Source organism: Rutidosis leptorrhynchoides, chromosome 1 (genome assembly GCF_046630445.1).
Source record: "Rutidosis leptorrhynchoides isolate AG116_Rl617_1_P2 chromosome 1, CSIRO_AGI_Rlap_v1, whole genome shotgun sequence".
NCBI lineage: Eukaryota > Viridiplantae > Streptophyta > Magnoliopsida > Asterales > Asteraceae > Rutidosis > Rutidosis leptorrhynchoides.
The window spans coordinates 592,128,169-592,152,944 of record NC_092333.1 but is presented as its reverse complement, the minus strand read 5'-3'; the positions used below and the strand labels follow the sequence as shown (position 1 = coordinate 592,152,944).

Here is a 24,776-nt window from a genome sequence, read left to right as displayed (position 1 = left end):
TTGACATTTGTAGTTGAGTACCATCAAGAGAGGATTGTATTATGGTTCCGGAAATATGTTGCAAATCAAATTTGAGTCTATTTTTCCCAAGAAAAGGAAAAAAAAAAAAAAAAATGATACAGTAGTGCTACAGTACTGCTATAGTGATGATACAGTATGATAGTGAAATTGATGACGTGGCAGGTAGTAATTGGTTGTTGTTTGTCCATGATCAGTATAATTTTCAAAAATTTTAAATAAAGAAAAAGTAACCATTGGATTAAAAACAATCTTTCAATATCAACCTTTAGATGATGTGATCACTCATCATTTTTCTCCCTCCTCCATTTCAACTGTTGATTGACAAACATATCCTTCAAACTCTTCGGATTAAAAAAATATACAGGCCAGTTCTTTTCATTTAATTATTCAATTCAATATTTCAATAAAGGTTTTCAATTAGGGTTTCCATTATAACGTTTCATTATTGGCTCAATTCAAGGGTTAATCGATTCACAAAGATCATTCTTCACGAATTCTTAACAAACGGCAAAGCGAAATACAATAATCTGCACCTCATCTCCCACCAACCCACCAATTCTAATGGATAAACAAAATCGAATGAAGATATCAAGAATAATAATCAATTGTGAGGTAATATTTGGTGTTTTGTTCGATTTAAATAGTTAAGGTTTTCCGATTATTTGATTTATATCAACGTTTAAGTATATGTTGATCGACGAAAATCTTGAGCAATGTTAATCTGGGTATGTTTAATGTATTGATTATGTTCCTTGTATGGGCCGTATTTAGTTTTTTTGGATTTATTTGGAATTTGATTAGGGTTTTTGTATAGATTATAAACTGTAAAATTCAGTTTTTGAATTTATTAGGGTTTTTAAAAATCTGTGATTGATGATTGATTTACAACACTCTTCATTCAAAGATTCAGAGATGTATTAGGATATATTATGGTTATTATTATAATAAATTTATACAATTTAATTAAAATTCAGACAAATCCTATGCAAGATTTTGAGTGCGGTTTGAGTATTATGGTTCTCTTGGTTGTGGGATTGGGGTTTCTAAAAAGTTATTGAATCTTGATTCATTTGTACAGGTTATTTCGAGATACTGGCTCTGGCTTGTGTTGTTATATTGATGTCGAGCATCATCTTGAATATAGAGATTAGGTATTTGTTATTTTCAGCTATTTTTTTAATAGATAGGTTAATTCGATTCTTAGTTTAATGATAGAGTGCAGTAGGGATAAATCCCATTGAAAAGCCACTTTTGCGAACTGTAGTTATTTATGACAAAGTATCCGAGATCAATATTTTAATTTCTTTCAAAATAGAATTTCCAAACAGGTATTGAATACAGGCAGAGGAAGGAGATTTCACACTGCTGAACCAACTCAACAATTCGAGAAGAGACTGTCGAGTTCGTATCAAGGTGTTTGTCAATGGAAAAATACATACTTTAACAATCCGCATTTGTCTGTTCTTTGAGATGATCTTAATTGACTTCGAGGTATGATTTAATTTACGTTTTTTGTATTTCACATTGAGTAGTATAGAGAATATATTTTGATTTGTGAATTCATATTTTGATGTGTAAATTCATATTTCATATTTATAGTGACTAAAGTCTTGCTGCAACTTTTAACCGGAAATAATTATTGTATTATTTTTAGATCTAGAGGATGATCAGGAGCCGTTTGGATTGGCACACGAGACTAAAGATTGCAGTTGGTGCAGCTTGTGGGCTCGAGTATCTTCATTGCAAATCAAATCCACCAGTATTTTACCGTGATTTAAAATCTTCAAATATATTGTTGGAACATGACTATAATCCCAATCATTCAGACTTTGGACAACACTCATGTGTCAACTAGAGTCGTGGGTACATATGGTTATTGTGCCCCTGAATATGCAATGAGTGGAAAACTAACTTTAAAGTCCGATATATATAGCTCTGGTGTGGTATTATTGGAGCTGATCACTGGACGTAACGCAATCGAATCAACAAAAAAACCTGGAGAGCAGAATTTAGTCGCTTGGGTATGTTTAGAATTTTTATCTTCCATTTCATCAGTATTTATTTTATTTATCGTAGTCCACGACATCTAGAGATTAAGTATGGACGGTTTGTGTGTGTTGGATAATGGGTCATAACGCGTTTAAATTTCTACCGCCTGAAAAGGGTTGACATTGACCCCAAACATCTTTTGCTCCAAAAACTTCATCTTTTGCTCCAAAAGCTATACTTTAATTCCATATTTATATGTATTGTTTCATATCAGAAGAGATCTAAACATTTAGCTTTGAATTTGTCTTCATGTGTATAGGAACGATGTTCACGAAGGATATATGAATCTAACAAAATAAAGTTGTTCTATTTTGAAATCTTAGCAGTAAACAAATCTATTGTTTACTTTTATGGTGTTACTATATTTGCAAGTGCACTATACGTTTCAATGGGTGAGAACGAGTTGCAGAGAAAATGAGTGCTTTTTTGTTACATGTCAAAGTGGATCGGGTCAGCCCGAATTACTCGAAGAACATCTTAACAGTGTAACTTTTGTTTATTAATTGATGTCAGAAGCACGCATTGCAGTTACGGCTCGCATCCTACTAGGAAGTTCAGTAGCTAATACAAAGTGGCACGACTCAGCTTGGGTGTTCCTGAACCTCTCGGGTGTTGATTTCATTGTTATCTTTCAGATGTTTCCAAAACGCAGATGATGAGGTATTTGTAATATCTTTTAAATGCGTTGTAGTATTTATTAGTTGGTGGTTTAGTTCTAATATTATATGTTCTATTATGATCATGTATGTCATCTCAGTGTCCGAAAATGAACATTAAATCAACTCTTTGGGCAACTCTTGAAAGGTATTCAACTCATGAGCATCTATCTCAGGTTTAATTTTCATTGGTAATTTCAACTTTAAAATTGCCAACCTGTAGTCGAAAGATCTTTCAGGTCACAAGTGAAAGTTTTAAAATGGTTCTTTTCTTTTGTAGGTTAATGGATCAGGTGCCGGGCCCAATGATTGTGGAAGTTGGATTAGAAATGTTGAAAGCTTGGATAGTTGGCTTGATTAGATGAATTCTACATAGTATATTTTTGGTGTTTTCTCATATTTGAAACTTGTTTTTGATTCTCCGTTAAACACCTTTTTGGGGGTATATGTTAAAAATGTGTTTATGTTGTGTTAGAAACTTGGTGTGATTTAAGTGTACATGTTTTGAGCTATATGCTAACTTTATTTTGAAAATGTTGTACCCATTTTTTGTAGTTCTAACTTTTTTGAAAGTTGTAATGAGAACAAGTTTAGTAGCAACTGTAAGTGATAAACTTGATGAAGGCTTATATCTTATCTTATACATTCTTTTAAGTGTAATGTGAGTTTATTCAGAAAATAACATAAGAAACATTATCACAGTTATGCTCTTTTGTAGTTTGTAAATGAGTTTTAAACCATTTATATGCATTAAATGAGTTTTAAACCATTATATGCATTGTCATATACATAAGGTCAAAATGGTAATTTTATATCATTATCAATGTTGATTCAAAAATTTTATAATGAATTTTCATTCATAACCATATTGATTGAGAGTTCTTGAACCACTTAAAACTCTAAATCATTCAATGATAAATCATTCAATTTTATTAAATACAGTTTAGTACGTGTGCGTAGGCCTGTTCCACCTCAATTGTTAAGGGGATCCATAAAATTTCAAGAACCTAAGGACCATTAGTATAATTACGCATAAATTACATGAACCAACCGTATAATTTATTCCTTTTGATTCTAATTTTGATCCTACTGAATAGAATCACTTGTCACCAATACAATCATACTGATCTAACTATTATTCATCTCTAATCTCTAACATTAGTTAATCCTTTTGATTCTAATTTTGATCCTACTGAATAGAATCACTTGTCACCAATACAATCATACTGATCTAACTATTATTCATCTCTAATCTCTAATATTAGTTAAAGTATGTACACATTAACGAACTAATTTAACTTTAAGTTTTTAATAAAATTTCCAATAATAACATCAATACTACAACTATAGTTTTCAACACATAACATCTTTTGACACATTACAGGCCGATGAGTTGTTTGACTAACCTTCAGCAAAAGCTCACAATTACAAGATCTCAACTAAACAGTGTGCGGGTCAGTTAATTGCTTGGCAATCGTGTTCTCAAACATGAAATGTCCGTATTTATATTCTACTCCGTGTTATTACCATTGTTTAATTTACTGGGAAAGTGATTTTAAAATATTATAAATTATATTCCACCATATTTGATATTCATTCAAATACATATTTGATATGGTCTCAAAAGAAGTTTCATAATCTCTTATTTAAAAACCCGCAAAATCGCGGGTTATAAACTAGTTATAATAATATAATATAGATAGATAGATAGATCGACTAATTAAGTTCTCAAAAGTTATCTAAGTTGTTCGACGTAAATCCTTTCGTTGACATAAGATAGTCATCCTTACTCATTCACTAATAATAATAACTAGAAATGTTTAGGACCGCGCATTGCGGCGGAACATTTTAATGTCTTTTATAAAACTAACGTTGAGCGAAAACTAAGAAAAAAATGGGCCAGGAGGACTCGAATCTAAGACTTTTCCCTTACCAACTCATGAACTTACCATTTGATTTAGACATTCACACCATAAGTAGAGTTTATTTATTATATATATATTTTACTTTAAATAAAAAGAAGCTTCGTTTCAAATATAATTAGTTGTGTTTTGTTCGTAAAATTATTTCGAATTGAACGACGATGACAGAAAAACCGAAATCGCAGCGGAAAGAAAGATAAATCCCGTCAAAAAATCGGGTGAGTTTTATTTAATAATAATAATAATAATATTAAATTTCAAAGTTACATTTTAACCCATCAAAATACAATTTATACTTAAGTTTTATCCTTAAATACTTACAAAATTTACCCCCTAAGTAAGTCTCATCTTGCAGTAATCTTCCCCAGTAAATACGGCAACCATGAGTATGTAATACGATCAAATTTTTGGTGACATTTATTTAGTAGATATGGATAATAATCACTCGGATTTAATGAAAAGTATAAATTCAACACCATATAGCTTCTAAAAAAAAAAGAAAAATTATACCTACCCATGTCGTAATGCAATCAATTCCCGCTTATGTAAATTCTTCGTAAACTTATTGTATTCATTATTTCTTTACTAAGATAACGGTATCGTTAAACTTATATGCTCTCAAATTCACCTTTCTTTATTTCCACTTATCCCACTAAACTAGTGAAACCCGTGAAACCACGGGTTTGTTTAAACGAAACGGTTTAATAATATGTTTTAGGTATTAAATGAACGTAAATGTTAAAGATATTAAATTTAATGACCCGTGGAACCACAGTGTCCGACTAAGAAACTCGTCAGCTGAACATTTCATCAAACACCTAAAATGCAAATTAAACAATCCACATCCAATCATAAGAGATAATATTGGTTGTCATTTTATTTTAAAAGTGTAAATTAAAATATAAATTTAGAATTGGTTTCCTTCTGCTTAACTTTTATACTTGTCGTACTCAATTCAAAATCATTAATTAAAATAATTCAAAATTATTAAATTTTAATAATTAAAATAATTATTAATAAGATTTAATAATAATAAATAATTAATAAAATTTAATTTTAATTCAAAATTATTTAGATTAATGAAATCACCCACCATGCTTAGATTTTTTTCTTTTTCTTTTTAATTTTTTCTTAACAAAGGAATTAGCCTAATAATGATATTATTATTGTAAAATTTTAATATTAACTATAGATTTGTTTTTATGAGTGACTATATATGCAAGTATGCAACCAAACGCATTTTTAAATAGTTAATTTAATTTATATTCTCATAGTCAAGTTAAAGAAAAGACATTTTACTTCTTGGATGAGTTTTGTGTTTTTAATTAGGTATCAAAATATCAAAAATTAAAATGTATTACTCTAAGCTTTGATCATCATTCACGACAATGTAATAATACTCGTAATCTCACTCTATAAGGATAAATAACGGTCCGTTCAGTTGATAAATGAATGATTATTAACATGATTAAGGGCACTAGTTAAGAGTGGTTAATAAATTCAAAGTTTTCATGTATGTTATAAAATGTAATTAATGTAAATGTAAATTTAACATTGACTTGCAGCTCAGCTGGTAATGGTCTGCCTCTCTTAGCGAGAGGTCAGGAGTTCGACTCCGTTGGGGTGCAACATTGCACTCAATGTTATTCCTTGACCTGAAATATCCACCCAGATCGTTTTTCGCTTCATACGGGGATAGCGGGGAGGGGAGTGTTACCGGCCATGCTCTTAGATTGGTCTGAGTTTCCTCCAGGGCAGTAGATAGGGGCGGGTTATGCAACTACGTGAGATGAACGCGTGAGTGGTTAAGTCCCCCTGGGTGATCCTGATGTCCAAAAAAAATATAAAAGTAAATTTAGAAATTTTTGAGTTTAATAATTTAATTTTCTAATATATTTGAAAAGTTTTAGTGAAATAAATGAAGCTTAACTTCTGCTGTAAAGCATAAATTAACCAAACCCCTTAGCCAAACCCTTATTAAAATTAATTTAATCAATTGTGGTTGGGTATTTACTTCGTAATTTAACTTAAGTTAGTGATTTACACATCACATAATATTATCTTCCTAAAAGTATGCAATTTAACTTTGTTGTTATAATATATCCAACATAGAAAGATTTCGTTTCCAAAATCAAAAAAATTAATTCCACCTTCAGAGAGTCTTGCTCATTGTTCTCTTTTAGGGTGATCTTAGGATTTTCAGTACAATCAGAAACCGAAATTATGCACCGTCAAATGTTACTCCATTTGGCGGCGCATATTAATGAGTTAAAGTTTGTATTTAGTGAAATGATTTTAGTTTTTAAAATTATATGCGTTATATGTAACAACCCGAACTTTTCCGTTAAAACTTCAGTTAAATACTAGACGATCGTTAGTTAAATCATACGATTTTTCTGCGCTGATTTTTTTTTTTGATTATTTAACAGTGATTACTTGAACTCTACGTGTTGAATTACGTAAATTCATACTCAGTCTTTAGAGGATTACTAGAATTAATATGAATAATATATTAATTGAATAACATGTTTCAGATGATGAAATCCAAAGAAAACGGGACGGTTATGTTAACTGCAGAAGATGTCTTCCGAGACTGCGAATCACACGGCTAATAAATGAATGATTATATTAATAAATATTTGCTTTCGAAAGATGATATTTTTTTTATTAATTGGTTAATTAATAAATAAATTGTGTAGTTTTCATTTAAACGTTTCGGTTTATACGTACTTTTAAATACGAACGGTTAGTGAAAATCTGGAAAACGTCTTCGTGACAACGAAACGAATAATAACTTACTTATAATAAATATTTTATATAATTATTATGTTTTTTAAAATATAATAAATTTATTAGTTGTTTTAATAAATTAAACCTTGTGGATTTGTTTGAACGATCGGTTAACGTTCTAAAAATTCAGTTTCGATTAACGACAACTAGAATCGAACCACACTTAGTAAACTAGCAAGCAAAACAACTCATGGACACCACTACTTGGGCCATTCGGCCGATTGCACAAGGGGGAGTCCCTTTTGTTTTATTTTGGGCCATAACATGTTACTAGTGTAACGACCCTGAATTTTCCAACGTTTAATTATTAATAATTTATTATTAATGCTTGCGTTTTAATAAACGTGTTCTTATACGTGTTACTTGTTACCGTATTTAACTTTACATGCCCGATTTGTCTTTGTGACACACGTACTTTACACGAATAATATTTTCGAATATTATTTACATTCATGATTAATTAATATTAATCATTTTTAATTAACTAGTGTAAGTAGTTAATTACTTGGGCTTATTTATTTAATTTGTTACATACTTGGACTTGGGCTTTTATTGTTTGAACATGGACTTGGAAGCCCACCCTACTCTCTTAATGGACTAGTTAGCCCATGATCATGCAAGTATTACATTAATATAAAACTAGATTAGTTAGTTCATGAGGAATCTTGTTACTTGCATATTTACACCTTGTTCCCATAACCATTTAACTTTAATACTAATTTGAGCTCTCACCACCTCCCCATGTTTGAAAGATTAGCTTGTGACTTTCCCCTTTGGTGCTTGGAAAGCCGTCGGCCATCAATGGGTAAAAGGGGGATTCAATTTTTTTTGTGTGATACATATCTACTAGTATTCTCTCATTTCACTTCATCCTTCATACACACAACTTACTTGCATTCTTTTTCTCTCCTTTTTCTCTCAAATATTGTAAGTAACAAGGCTTTATTTCCTCTTCTTCTTCTTGTCTAAAACCGAAATATAAACATACCTAATCATCATCATTACTTGTTCTTTGTTGTTGTTTAATTACTTGTAGTTGTTTGTTGTTGTTAAGAATCAAACTTTCTAGTTTATTCTTCATGTCATCTTGTTTATACAAGAACATACAAGAACCAAGGAGAATCAAGTTTATATTTTGATTCTTCCGTAAAACTTGTTAAAAAGAAAGTTCATGAGTTTTAAAATCATACGTGTGTTCATGTTTGTAAACTTAAGGTTTACTTTCCTAAAGATCAAAGCCTTGGCTTGAATCTTTAAAGTATGAACAACCATGAACTTATTACTTGTAGATTTAGTTTATTTCTTCATTTCATTTATTTAAAGTTGTGATGTTGTTAATTTGGTCAAGTATTACTAGTTAATCTTGATCTCATATTTCTTGAAACTAAAAGTTTACTTTATAAGTTCAAGAACATGAAAGTATAACTTTCTAGTTATAACTTCGTATACTTATGTTGGATCTAAGTTTCTATAGCTTATGGTCTTCTAATTTTGTTATAAATAAGAGCTTACAAGCTTACATACATTTTTCAAGTTGAAAATCTAAGTTTTATAACTTATGGTTTCATTAAAGTGTAGATCCAAGTTTTGTAACTTAGGATCTAACTTAAGAATACTAGATCTAGACTTTTTAGTCTAGGATCTTTAAGATCTAGATAAGATCTAAGTTCTACAACTTAAGATCTTGATTATTTAGTTTACTTTCAAGTTTGTAGCTTAATATTACTTTTGTAACTCATGTATGTGTTGGATCTAAGATCTTGATGTAACTTTGGTTCATCAAACTACATACAACTCTTAAATGAGTTGTGCAACTTATCTTAGACCTACACAAGTGTTATGATGGTCAAAACTTGGCTAAGATGATGCAAACACATCAACAAGTTGTACACTTGAAGCTATACGCATCAAGGATGAGAATCGTGATGAGCATCAAGCACCAAGAACCCACCGGAACACCCTTACTTACTGTTTCTGGAACTGATTAGACTACCTGGGCTACTGTAAAGTTATTTTTCAGTTAGTTCGGTTTGAGTATATGATTTTCCATTTAGACCTCTTCTTAATCCGAGTTACGGTTTAGGATCTATGGCCTCCCGAAAGTCACTACACCCTATTAACGTTGTGATGAAATTTCTGACCTACTCGCACTTAAACCGTCACCACGGTCAAACAAAGACGAGTTTGCTTCTGGAAATTGGTCAGCCTCTAGGGGACTCATATACAGAGCCATGGCCACTGGTCTCACTTCATTTCAGTTTGTATAGAGGTCGTGGTGACAGAACGAATTCAGCCTTTATTTCAAACCCTAGTCTTGACTTAAAACCTACTTTACACTTTTTGTTTAATGATGAATGATGATGGTACTTAAGACCTAATTTACATACTTTTAAACCTTTGGGAATGATTTACTGACTTAGTAACTTTTGACTTAGGTTGAGGACCTTCCGGACCAACCATTTGCTTACTATTCCCGCGTATCGACTTTTACTACTTTCCATTGTGAGTTATAGCATCCCCTTTTACTTTAATTATTTTAGGAACTGAGAATACATGCGCATTTTACGTTTCACATACTAGGCACGAGTACTTAAACTTTATATATGTGTGGGTTATACAACGATATAAACTTCCCCCTTAGCTCGGTAACGTTTAGTCATTGGTCTTTGAACCGGTGAACGCGAATCTTAGATATGGATCCATAGGGTTTGACATCCCCACTCGGGCTAGTAGCGCTAACATTTAACGGGTGTTTAATACTTTGTAAACATACGCACTCGCCAAGTGTACTTTTAGGGAGTGATAAACGTTAAGTTAGTTACCAAGTGCCCACGGTTATACATATACTTTTCATATTGTTTTGAAACGCTGTTGAAGCACTGAAATCTCGTGGCCTACCTTACATTACTGTTATACTTAAACTATAGCTCACCAACCTTTGTGTTGACGTTTTTAAGCATGTTTTTCTCAGGTGCTTAAGGTTTGCTTGCTTCCGATGTACTAGTCATGCTTTGTAGACACCCGCTGCGCTTACTAGAGATGTCACCGCATGAAACGTTTATTTTGGATTCAAACAATATTACTTTTGAAACGATGTATTTGTAACGACCTATGGGTCACGTACTGTTATTGCTTGCTATTCGTAGAAGCATACTTTTGGTTGTTAAACATTTGACGTTGATTAAAACGTCACTTCATTTTATGAATGAAAACTTTTTGAAACAGCATATAGTATTTGACCTTGTAATGATCCTGTTGTTGATGATTCGTACATGATGGTTTTGTATGGGGCATCACATTTGGTATCAGAGCATTGGTTGTAGGGAATTAGGTTGCATTAGTGAGTCTGGACCGACCCGAGTAGGATTCACTAATAGGACTAATCTACAACTTGCTAGTTTACTTGTTTCTGCGGAACTTGCTGCTTGCTGCTGCTTACTTTTACTGCTATATGTCGTATGCAACTACATGATTTCACTACTGCATGCTATTATCTGCTTTCGATTGCATGAAACTCGTCGTTATTGCCATGCTACTTATTGCTATAGATGATCTAGAATGTCGTAGTTACTTTGCCTAATACATGCTTGCTTTATGACTTACTGACATGGAAAAAGTTATTTTTCCTTGTTCAGATGTCGGATATTCCACCTATTATCATTTTGGAGAGCGACTCGGACTCATCCGCCACCTCGCCTGCCATTGTTGCCAATTCTCAGATCCCATCGTCGACGCCCTCCAGTGACTCTGGCGCTTCATCCTCTGGAGCCAGTAGCCATGCACCCGACCCAGTGGTCACCTCTGACGGAGCCGAGGACCTACAGGAGATTCTAGCTCCACTTGCCCCAGGACCCTCGGTGAAATGTCCCGTTCTTATTGATTAAAAACGTTCCATATTAATTGATTTCGTTGCGAGGTTTTGACCTCTATATGAGACGTTTTTCAAAGACTGCATTCATTTTTAAAACAAACCATAATCTTTATTTCATAAATAAAGGTTTAAAAAGCTTTACGTAGATTATCAAATAATGATAATCTAAAATATCCTGTTTACACACGACCATTACATAATGGTTTACAATACAAATATGTTACATCGAAATCAGTTTTTTGAATGCAGTTTTTACACAATATCATACAAACATGGACTCCAAATCTTGTCCTTATTTTAGTATGCAACAGCGGAAGCTCTTAGTATTCACCTGAGAATAAACATGCTTTAAACATCAACAAAAATGTTGGTGAGTTATAGGTTTAACCTATATATATCAAATAGTAACAATAGACCACAAGATTTCATATTTCAATACACATCCCATACATAGAGATAAAAATCATTCATATGGTGAACACCTGGTAACCGACATTAACAAGATGCATATATAAGAATATCCCCATCATTCCGGGACACCCTTCGGATATGATATAAATTTCGAAGTACTAAAGCGTCCGGTACTTTGGATGGGGTTTGTTAGGCCCAATAGATCTATCTTTAGGATTCGCGTCAATTAGGGTGTCTGTTCCCTAATTCTTAGATTACCAGACTTAATAAAAAGGGGCATATTCGATTTCGATAATTCAACCGTAGAATGTAGTTTCACGTACTTGTGTCTATTTTGTAAATCATTTATAAAACCTACATGTATTCTCATCCCAAAAATATTAGATTTTAAAAGTGGGAGTATAACTCACTTTCACAAATTTTTACTTCGTCGGGAAGTAAGATTTGGCCACTGATTGATTCACGAACCTATAACAATATATACATATATATCAAAGTATGTTCAAAATATATTTACAACATTTTAATATATTTTGATGTTTTAAGTTTATTAAGTCAGCTGTCCTCGTTAGTAACCTACAACTAGTTGTCCACAGTTAGATGTACAGAAATAAATCGATAAATATTATCTTGAATCAATCCACGACCCAGTGTATACGTATCTCAGTATTGATCACAACTCAAACTATATATATTTTGGAATCAACCTCAACCCTGTATAGCTAACTTCAACATTCACATATAGAGTGTCTATGGTTGTTCCAAAATATATATAGATGTGTCGACATGATAGGTCAAAACATTGTATACGTGTCTATGGTATCTCAAGATTACATAATATACAATACAAGTTGATTAAGTTATGGTTGGAATAGATTTGTTACCAATTTTCACGTAGCTAAAATGAGAAAAATTATCCAATCTTGTTTTACCCATAACTTCTTCATTTTAAATCCGTTTTGAGTGAATCAAATTGCTATGGTTTCATATTGAACTCTATTTTATGAATCTAAACAGAAAAAGTATAGGTTTATAGTCGGAAAAATAAGTTACAAGTCGTTTTTGTAAAGGTAGTCATTTCAACGACGTCTAGATGACCATTTTAGAAAACATACTTCCACTTTGAGTTTAACCATAATTTTTGGATATAGTTTCATGTTCATAATAAAAATCATTTTCTCAGAATAACAACTTTTAAATCGAAGTTTATCATAGTTTTTAATTAACTAACCCAAAACAGCCCGCGGTGTTACTACGACGGCGTAAATCCAGTTTTACGGTGTTTTTCGTGTTTTCAGGTTTTAAATCATTAAGTTATCATATCATATAGATATAGAACATGTGTTTAGTTGATTTTAAAAGTCAAGTTAGAAGGATTAACTTTTGTTTGCGAACAAGTTTAGAATTAACTAAACTATGTTCTGGTGATTACAAGTTTAAACCTTCGAATAAGATAGCTTTATATGTATGAATTGAATGATGTTATGAACATCATTACTACCTTAAGTTCCTTGGATAAACCTACTGGAAAAGAAAAAAATGGATCTAGCTTCAACGGATCCTTGGATGGCTCGAAGTTCTTGAAGCAGAATCATGACACGAAAACAAGTTCAAGTAAGATCATCACTTGAAATAAGATTGTTATAGTTATAGAAATTGAACCAAAGTTTGAATATGATTATTACCTTGTATTATAATGATAACCTACGGTAAGAAACAAAGATTTCTTGAGGTTGGATGATCACCTTACAAGATTGGAAGTGAGCTAGCAAACTTGAAAGTATTCTTGATTTTATGTAACTAGAACTTGTAGAATTTATGAAGAACACTTAGAACTTGAAGATAGAACTTGAGAGAGATCAATTAGATGAATAAAATTGAAGAATAAAAGTATTTGTAGGTGTTTTTGGTCGTTGGTGTATGGATTAGATATAAAGGATATGTAATTTTGTTTTCATGTAAATAAGTCATGAATGATTACTCATATTTTTGTAATTTTATGAGATATTTCATGCTAGTTGCCAAATGATGGTTCCCACATGTATTAGGTGACTCACATGGGCTGCTAAGAGCTGATCATTGGAGTGTATATACCAATAGTACATACATCTAAAAGCTGTGTATTGTACGAGTACGAATACGGGTGCATACGAGTAGAATTGTTGATGAAACTGAACGAGGATGTAATTGTAAGCATTTTTGTTAAGTAGAATTATTTTGATAAGTGTATTGAAGTCTTTCAAAAGTGTATAAATACATATTAAAACACTACATGTATATACATTTTAACTGAGTCGTTAAGTCATCGTTAGTCGTTACATGTAAGTGTTGTTTTGAAACCTTTAGGTTAACGATCTTGTTAAATGTTGTTAACCCAATGTTTATAATATCAAATGAGATTTTAAATTATTATATTATCATGATATTATCATGTATGAATATCTCTTAATATGATATATATACATTAAATGTCTTTACAACGATAATCGTTACATATATGTCTCGTTTAAAAATCATTAAGTTAGTAGTCTTGTTTTTACATATGTAGTTCATTGTTAATATACTTAATGATATGTTTAATTATCATAGTATCATGTTAACTATATATATATCCATATATATGTCATCATATAGTTTTTACAAGTTTTAACGTTCGTGAATCACTGGTCAACTTGGGTGGTCAATTGTCTATATGAAACATATTTCAATTAATCAAGTCTTAACAAGTTTGATTGCTTAACATGTTGGAAACATTTAATCATGTAAATATCAATCTCAATTAATATATATAAACATGGAAAATTTCGGGTCACTACAGTACCTACCCGTTAAATAAATTTCGTCCCGAAATTTTAAGCTGTTGAAGGTGTTGACGAATCTTCTGGAAATAGATGCGGGTATTTCTTCTTCATCTGATCTTCACGATCCCAGGTGAACTCGGGTCCTCTACGAGCATTCCATCGAACCTTAACAATTGGTATCTTGTTTTGCTTAAGTCTTTTAACCTCACGATCCATTATTTCGACGGGTTCTTCGATGAATTGGAGTTTTTCGTTGATTTGGATTTCATCTAACGGAATAGTGAGATCTTCTTTAGCAAAATATTTCTTCAAATTCGAGACGTGGAAAGTGTTATGTACAGCCACGAGTTGTTGAGGTAATTCAAGTCGGTAAGTGAAATGTCCCGTTCTTATTGATTAAAAACGTTCCATATTAATTGATTTCGTTGCGAGGTTTTGACCTCTATATGAGACGTTTTTCAAAGACTGCATTCATTTTTAAAACAAACCATAACCTTTATTTCATAGATAAAGGTTTTAAAAAGCTTTACGTAGATTATCAAATAATGATAATCTAAAATATCCTGTTTACACACGACCATTACATAATAGTTTACAATACAAATATGTTACAACAAAATAAGTTTCTTGAATGCAGTTTTTACACAATATCATACACGTATGGACTCCAAATCTTGTCCTTATTTAAGTATGCGACAGCGGAAGCTCTTAATAATCACCTGAGAATAAACATGCTTAAAACGTCAACAAAAATGTTGGTGAGTTATAGGTTTAACCTATATATATCAAATCATAATAATAGACCACAAGATTTCATATTTCAATACACATCCCATACATAGAGATAAAAATCATTCATATGGTGAACACCTGGTAACCGACATTAACAAGATGCATATATAAGAATATCCCCATCATTCCGGGACACCCTTCGGATATGATATAAATTTCGAAGTACTAAAGCATCCGGTAATTTGGATGGGGCTTGTTGGGCCCAATAGATCTATCTTTAGGATTCGCGTCAATTAGGGTGTCTGTTCCCTAATTCTTAGATTACCAGACTTAATAAAAAGGGCATATTCGATTTCGATAATTCAACCATAGAATGTAGTTTCACGTACTTGTGTCTATTTTGTAAATCATTTATAAAACCTGCATGTATTCTCATCCCAAAAATATTAGATTTAAAAAGTGGGACTATAACTCACTTTCACAGATTTTTACTTCGTCGGGAAGTAAGACTTGGCCACTGGTTGATTCACGAACCTATAACAATATATACATATATATCAAAGTATGTTCAAAATATATTTACAACACTTTTAATATATTTTGATGTTTTAAGTTTATTAAGTCAGCTGTCCTCGTTAGTAACCTACAACTAGTTGTCCACAGTTAGATGTACAGAAATAAATCGATAAATATTATCTTGAATCAATCCACGACCCAGTGTATACGTATCTCAGTATTGATCACAACTCAAACTATATATATTTTGGAATCAACCTCAACCCTGTATAGCTAACTCCAACATTCACATATAGAGTGTCTATGGTTGTTCCGAAATATATATAGATGTGTCGACATGATAGGTCGAAACATTGTATACGTGTCTATGGTATCTCAAGATTACATAATATACAATACAAGTTGATTAAGTTATGGTTGGAATAGATTTGTTACCAATTTTCACGTAGCTAAAATGAGAAAAATTATCCAATCTTGTTTTACCCATAACTTCTTCATTTTAAATCCGTTTTGAGTGAATCAAATTGCTATGGTTTCATATTGAACTATATTTTATGAATCTAAAAAGAAAATTATAGGTTTATAGTCGGAAAAATAAGTTACAAGTCGTTTTTGTAAAGGTAGTCATTTCAGTTGAAAGAACGACGTCTAGATGACCATTTTAGAAAACATACTTCCACTTTGAGTTTAATCATAATTTTTGGATATAGTTTCATGTTCATAATAAAAATCATTTTCTCAGAATAACAACTTTAAAATCAAAGTTTATCATAGTTTTTAATTAACTAACCCAAAACAGCCCGCGGTGTTACTACGACGGCGTAAATCCGGTTTTACGGTGTTTTTCGTGTTTCCAGGTTTTAAATCATTAAGTTAGCATATCATATAGATATAGAACATGTGTGTAGTTAATTTTAAAAGTCAAGTTAGAAGGATTAACTTTTGTTTGCGAACCAGTTTAGAATTAACTAAACTATGTTCTAGTGATTACGAGTTTAAACCTTCGAATAAGATAGTTTTATATGTATGAATCGAATGATGTTATGAACATCATTACTACCTTAAGTTCCTTGGATAAACCTACTGGAAAAGAGAAAAATGGATCTAGCTTTAACGGATCCTTGGATGGCTCGAAGTTCTTGAAGCAGAATCATGACACGAAAACAAGTTCAAGTAAGATCATCACTTGAAATAAGATTGTTATAGTTATAGAAATTGAACCAAAGTTTGAATATGATTATTACCTTATATTAGAATGATAACCTACTGTAAGAAACAAAGATTTCTTGAGGTTGGATGATCACCTTACAAGATTGGAAGTGAGCTAGCAAACTTGAAAGTATTCTTGATTTTATGTAACTAGAACTTGTAAAATATATGAAGAACACTTAGAACTTGAAGATAGAACTTGAGAGAGATCAATTAGATGAAGAAAATTGAAGAATGAAAGTGTTTGTAGGTGTTTTTGGTCGTTGGTGTATGGATTAGATATAAAGGATATGTAATTTTGTTTTCATGTAAATAAGTCATGAATGATTACTCATATTTTTGTAATTTTATGAGATATTTCATGCTAGTTGCCAAATGATGGTTCCCACATGTGTTAGGTGACTCACATGGGCTGCTAAGAGCTGATCATTGGAGTGTATATACCAATAGTACATACATCTAAAAGCTGTGTATTGTACGAGTACGAATACGGGTGCATACGAGTAGAATTGTTGATGAAACTGAACGAGGATGTAATTGTAAGCCTTTTTGTTAAGTAGAAGTATTTTGATAAGTGTCTTGAAGTCTTTCAAAAGTTTATGAATACATATTAAAACACTACATGTATATACATTTTAACTGAGTCGTTAAGTCATCGTTAGTCGTTACATGTAAATGTTGTTTTGAAACCTTTAGGTTAATGATCTTGTTGAATGTTGTTAACCCATTGTTTATTATAATAAATGAGATGTTAAATTGTTATATTATCATGATATTATGATATATAATATATCTCAGTATGATGTATATACAGTTAAATGTCGTTACAACGATAATCGTTACATATATGTCTCGTTTCGAAATCATTAAGTTAGTAGTCTTATTTTTACATATGTATTTCATTGTTAATACACTTAATAATATATTTACTTATCATTTAACATAATTAACCAAGTGTATCAATATCTTAATATGATTCATATGTACCTAGTAAGACGTTGTTATAACGATAATCGTTATATATATCGTTTTCGAGTTTCTTAAATTAATAGTCTCATTTTTATGTATATAACTCATTGTTAAAATACCTAATGAGATACATACTTATAATAAAAACATGTTAACTATATATATAACCATATATATGTCATCGTATAGTTTTTACAAGTTTTAACGTTCGTGAATCACCGGTCAACTTGGGTGGTCAATTGTCTATATGAAACATATTTCAATTAATCAAGTCTTAACAAGTTTGATTGCTTAACATGTTGGAAACATTTAATCATGTAAATATCAATCTCCATTAATATATATAAACATGGAAAAGTTCGGGTCACTACAGTACCTACCCGTTAAATAAATTTCGTCCCGAAATTTTAAGCTGTTGAAGGTGTTGACGAATCTTCTGGAAATAGATGCGGGTATTTCTTCTTCAACTAATCTTCACGCTCCCAGGTGAACTTGGGTCCTCTACGAGCATTCCATCGAACCTTAACAATTGGTATCTTGTTTTGCTTAAGTCTTTTAACCTCACGATCCATTATTTCGACGGGTTCTTCGATGAATTGAAGTTTTTCGTTGATTTGGATTTCATCTAACGGAATAGTGAGATCTTCTTTAGCAAAACATTTCTTCAAATTCGAGACGTGGAAAGTGTTATGTACAGCCGCAAGTTGTTGAGGTAACTCAAGTCGGTAAACTACTGGTCCGACACGATCAATAATCTTGAATGGTCCAATATACCTTGGATTTAATTTCCCTCGTTTACCAAATCGAACAACGCCTTTCCAAGGTGCAACTTTAAGCATGACCATCTCTTCAATTTCAAATTCTATATCTTTTCTTTTAATGTCAGCGTAGCTCTTTTGTCGACTTTGGGCGGTTTTCAACCGTTGTTGAATTTGGATGATCTTCTCGGTAGTTTCTTGTATAATCTCCGGACCCGTAATCTGTCTATCCCCCACTTCACTCCAACAAATCGGAGACCTGCACTTTCTACCATAAAGTGCTTCAAACGGTGCCATCTCAATGCTTGAATGGTAGCTGTTGTTGTAGGAAAATTCTGCTAACGGTAGATGTCGATCCCAACTGTTTCCGAAATCAATAACACATGCTCGTAGCATGTCTTCAAGCGTTTGTATCGTCCTTTTGCTCTGCCCATCAGTTTGTGGATGATAGGCAGTACTCATGTCTAGACGAGTTCCTAATGCTTGCTGTAATGTCTGCCAGAATCTTGAAATAAATCTGCCATCCCTATCAGAGATAATAGAGATTGGTATTCCATGTCTGGATACGACTTCCTTCAAATACAGTCGTGCTAACTTCTCCATCTTGTCATCTTCTCTTATTGGCAGGAAGTGTGCTGATTTGGTGAGACGATCAACTATTACCCAAATAGTATCAAAACCACTTGCAGTCCTTGGCAATTTAGTGATGAAATCCATGGTAATGTTTTCCCATTTCCATTCTGGGATTTCGGGTTGTTGAAGTAGACCTGATGGTTTCTGATGCTCAGCTTTGACCTTAGAACACGTCAAACATTCTCCTACGTATTTAGCAACATCGGCTTTCATACCCGGCCACCAAAAATATTTCCTGAGATCCTTGTACATCTTCCCCGTTCCAGGATGTATTGAGTATCTGGTTTTATGAGCTTCTCTAAGTACCATTTCTCTCATATCTCCAAATTTTGGTACCCAAATCCTTTCAGCCCTATACCGGGTTCCGTCTTCCCGAATATTAAGATGCTTCTCCGATCCTTTGGGTATTTCATCCTTTAAATTTCCCTCTTTTAAAACTCCTTGTTGCGCCTCCTTTATTTGAGTAGTAAGGTTATTATGAATCATTATATTCATAGATTTTACTCGAATGGGTTCTCTGTCCTTCCTGCTCAAGGCATCGGCTACCACATTTGCCTTCCCCGGGTGGTAACGAATCTCAAAGTCGTAATCATTCAACAATTCAATCCACCTACGCTGCCTCATATTCAGTTGTTTCTGATTAAATATGTGTTGAAGACTTTTGTGGTCGGTATATATAATACTTTTTACCCCATATAAGTAGTGCCTCCAAGTCTTTAATGCAAAAACAACCGCGCCTAATTCCAAATCATGCGTCGTATAATTTTGTTCGTGAATCTTCTATTGTCTAGACGCATAAGCAATCACCTTCGTTCGTTGCATTAATACACAACCGAGACCTTGCTTTGATGCGTCACAATAAATCACAAAATCATCATTCCCTTCAGGCAATGACAATATAGGTGCCATAGTTAGCTTTTTCTTCAATAACTGAAACGCTTTCTCTTGTTCATCATTCCATTCAAATTTCTTCCCTTTATGCGTTAATGCAGTCAAGGGTTTTGCTATTCTGGAAAAGTCTTGGATGAACCTTCTGTAGTAACCAGCTAGTCCTAAAAACTGGCGTATGTGTTTCGGAGTTTTCGGGGTTTCCCACTTTTCAACAGTTTCTATCTTTGCCGGATCCACCTTAATACCTTCTTTGTTCACTATGTGACCGAGGAATTGAACTTCTTTCAACCAAAATGCACACTTTGAAAACTTAGCGTACAATTCTTCTTTCCTCAATACTTCTAACACCTTTCTCAAATGTTCACCGTGTTCTTGGTCATTCTTTGAGTAAATAAGTATGTCATCAATGAAAACAATGACAAACTTGTCAAGGTATGGTCCACACACTCGGTTCATAAGGTCCATGAACACAGCTGGTGCATTAGTTAAACCAAACGGCATGACCATAAACTCGTAATGACCGTAACGTGTTCTGAAAGCAGTCTTTGGAATATCATCTTCTTTCACCCGCATTTGATGGTACCCGGAACGTAAGTCAATCTTTGAATAAACAGACGAGCCTTGTAGTTGATCAAATAAGTCGTCGATTCTCGGTAGTGGGTAGCGGTTCTTGATGGTAAGTTTGTTCAACTCTCGGTAGTCGATACACAACCTGAATGTACCATCTTTCTTCTTGACAAACAAAACAGGAGCTCCCCACGGTGATGTGCTTGGTCGAATGAAACCACGCTCTAAAAGTTCTTGTAATTGGCTTTGCAGTTCTTTTATCTCGCTGGGTGCGAGTCTGTAAGGAGCACGAGCTATTGGTGCAGCTCCTGGTACAAGATCTATTTGAAATTCAACGGATCGATGTGGGGGTAATCCCGGTAATTCTTTCGGAAATACATCGGGAAATTCTTTTGCAATGGGAACATCATTGATGCTCTTTTCTTCAGTTTGTACTTTCTCGACGTGTGCTAGAACAGCATAGCAACCTTTTCTTATTAGTTTTTGTGCCTTCAAATTACTAATAAGATGTAGCTTCGTGTTGCCCTTTTCTCCGTACACCATTAAGGGTTTTCCTTTTTCTCGTATAATGCGAATTGCATTTTTGTAACAAACGATCTCTGCTTTCACTTCTTTCAACCAGTCCATACCGATTATCACATCAAAACTCCCTAACTCTACTGGTATCAAATCAATCTTAAATGTTTCGCTAACCAGTTTAATTTCTCGATTTCGACATATATTATCTGCTGAAATTAATTTACCATTTGCTAATTCGAGTAAAAATTTACTATCCAAAGGCGTCAATGGACAACTTAATTTAGCACAAAAATCTCTACTCATATAGCTTCTATCCGCACCCGAATCAAATAAAATGTAAGCAGATTTATTGTCAATAAGAAACGTACCCATAACAAGCTCTGGGTCTTCCTGTGCCTCTGCCGCATTAATATTGAAAACTCTTCCGCGGCCTTGTCCATTCGTGTTCTCCTGGTTCAGGCAATTTCTAATAATGTGGCCCGGTTTTCCACATTTATAACAAACTACATTGGCATAACTTGCTCCGACACTACTTGCTCCGCCATTACTCGTTCCGACACCATTTGTTCCTTTCGTTCTATTAACCCCTGGTCCGTAGACCTCACACTTCGCCGCGATATGACCATTTCTTTTACACTTGTTGCAAAATTTGGTGCAGAACCCCGAGTGATACTTTTCACACCTTTGGCATAGCTGCTTCTGATTGTTGTTGTTGTTGCGGTTATTATTGTTGTTGGGATGATTGTTGTAGTTGCTGTTGTTGTTGTTGTTGTTGTTGTTGTTGTTGTTGTTGTTGTTGTTGTTGTTGTTGTTGTTGTTGTTGGGCCGTTTGTTGTAGTTGCGATTGATGTTGCGATTGTTGGGATAATTGTTGCGATTGCTGTTGTTGTTGTATTGGTGATTCTTATCACCGTTTTCCTCCCACTTTCTTTTGACTTGCTTCACATTGGCCTCTTCAGCAGTCTGTTCTTTAATTCTTTCTTCAATCTGGTTCACGAGTTTGTGAGCCATTCTACATGCCTGTTGTATGGAGGCGGGCTCGTGTGAACTTATATCTTCTTGGATTCTTTCCGGTAATCCTTTCACAAACGCGTCGATCTTCTCTTCCTCATCTTCGAATGCTCCCAGACACAATAGGCACAATTCTGTGAATCGTCTTTCGTACGTGGTAATATCAAATCCTTGGGTTCGTAACCCTCTAAGTTCTGTCTTGAGCTTATTGACCTCGGTTCTGGGACGGTACTTCTCGTTCATCAAGTGCTTGAATGCTGACCACGATAGTGCGTACGCATCGTCTTGTCCCACTTGCTCTAGATAGGTATTCCACCATGTTAACGCAGAACCTGTGAAGGTATGCGTAGCGTACTTCACTTTGTCCTCTTCAGTACACTTACTTATGGCAAATACCGATTCGACCTTCTCGGTCCACCGTTTCAATCCGATCGGTCCTTCGGTTCCATCAAATTTCAAAGGTTTGCAGGCAGTGAATTCTTTGTAGGTGCATCCTACACGATTTCCTGTACTGCTAGATCCAAGGTTATTGTTGGTATGTAGCGCAGCCTGTACTGCGGCTATGTTTGAAGCTAGAAAAGTACGGAATTCCTCTTCATTCATATTCACGGTGTGTCGAGTAGTCGGTGCCATTTCCTTCAAAATAGTCAAATGGAACAAGTTAATCATACAGAATATTAAGAGTAGTTAATAGTATTTCGTAGCATAATATGAACTCATTTATAAAAGCTTTTTCTTCATATTAGCGTTTTATAAGTTTAAATTCGGGTAGTACCTACCCGTTAAGTTCATACTTAGTAGCTAATATACAATTCAACTACTACAATTCTATATGAAAAACTGATTATAATAATATTTCGCGTTCAAACTTTTATACAATATTTTACAAACTTACAATACCGCTTATTTTACATAAAGCATGAAATATAGCACACAATAACTTTGATACAAGATAGTTGTGAAGATGATAATGCTAAAAACGAACATATATTTCATAGCATTATTCCTCAAGAAAGACAAGCTTTTAGTTGCAATTGTTCTATTTACAAGAGATATTCGTTTAAATAATAAAAGGTGAAGACAAAAGACAGATTCGACGAATTGAAGACGCAAACGACCAAAAAGCTCAAAAGTACAAAAGACAATAAAAAAAAAAGGTTCCAATTATTGATAAGAAACGTCTCGAAATCACAAGAGTACAAGATTCAAAACGCAAAGTACAAGATATTAAATTGTACGCGAGGACGTTCGAAAATCCGGAACCGGGACTAGAGTCAACTCTTAACGCTCGACGCAACGGACTAAAAATTACAAGTTAACTATGTATATAAATATAATATAATATATAATTAATTATATTAATTATATATATATTATATATATATAATAAAAACCGTCGGCAGCAAGAAACTCCAAGGGTGTGAGCTGTAAATACCTCTCCGCGACTCGCGGAGTTTTAAGGGCATTTTGCCGCGAGTCGCGGAGCCCCAAAAATCAAGTCTGGCTATAAAGCCAACCGAATTCTGATCAAATTTAATCATCTTTTTTCTCTTCCTCTTCATACGTAAATATATTTATATTTATAATTTATATTTTAATTTTAATTATAATTCTAATAATAAGGGTATGTTAGCGAATGTTGTAAGGGTGTAAGTCGAAATTCTGTCCGTGTAACGCTACGCTATTTTTAATCATTGTAAGTTATGTTCAACCTTTTTATATTAATGTCTCGTAGCTAAGTTATTATTATGCTTATTTAAAACGAAGTAATCATGATGTTGGGCTAATTACTAAAATTGGGTAATTGGGCTTTGTACCATAATTGGGGTTTGGATAAAAGAACGACACTTGTGGAAACTAGGCTATGGGCTATTAATGGGCTTTATATTTGTTTAACTAAATGAAAGTTTGTTAATGTTAATATAAAGATTTACAATTGGGCGTCCCTATAAATTACCATATACACTCGATCGGACACGATGGGCGGGGTATTTATATGTACGAATAATCGTTCATTTAACCGGATACGGGAATGGATTAATAGCCACTAGAATAATTAAAACAGGGGTGAAATTACATTCAAGGGTAATTGGTGTAATTGTTAACAAAGTAGTAAAACCTTGGTTTACACGCAGTCGATAACCTGGTGTATTCATTAAACAAAGTATTAAAACCTTGTTACAATTCGAATCCCCAATTAGTTGGAATATTTATCTTCGGGTATAATAATAATAATTTGACGAGGACACTCGCAATTTATATTTATGACTGATGGACTGTTATGGACAAAAACCAGACGGACATATTGAATAATCCAGGACAAAGGACAATTAACCCATGGGCATAAAACTAAAATCAACACGTCAAACATCATGATTACGGAAGTTTAAATAAGCATAATTCTTTTATTTCATATTTAATTTCCTTTATTTTATATTTAATTGCACTTC

General features: G+C 33.2%; 1 long non-coding RNA gene across 3 annotated transcripts; it reads left to right on the top strand.

Annotated features, from left to right (window-relative positions):
- Nucleotides 1-360: 360 nt before the first annotated feature.
- LOC139883499 (uncharacterized) lies at nucleotides 361-3,319 on the top strand. 3 transcript variants are annotated; one of them, XR_011771846.1, is made up of 7 exons: nucleotides 361-633; nucleotides 1,100-1,172; nucleotides 1,337-1,512; nucleotides 1,676-2,042; nucleotides 2,587-2,730; nucleotides 2,828-2,874; nucleotides 3,007-3,319. It is a non-coding gene; the product is annotated as an uncharacterized lncRNA (long non-coding RNA). The 3 variants fall into 3 exon arrangements; XR_011771844.1 differs by having other exon boundaries at nucleotides 2,584-2,730; XR_011771845.1 differs by having other exon boundaries at nucleotides 2,584-2,730; nucleotides 2,828-2,902.
- Nucleotides 3,320-24,776: the final 21,457 nt, after the last annotated feature.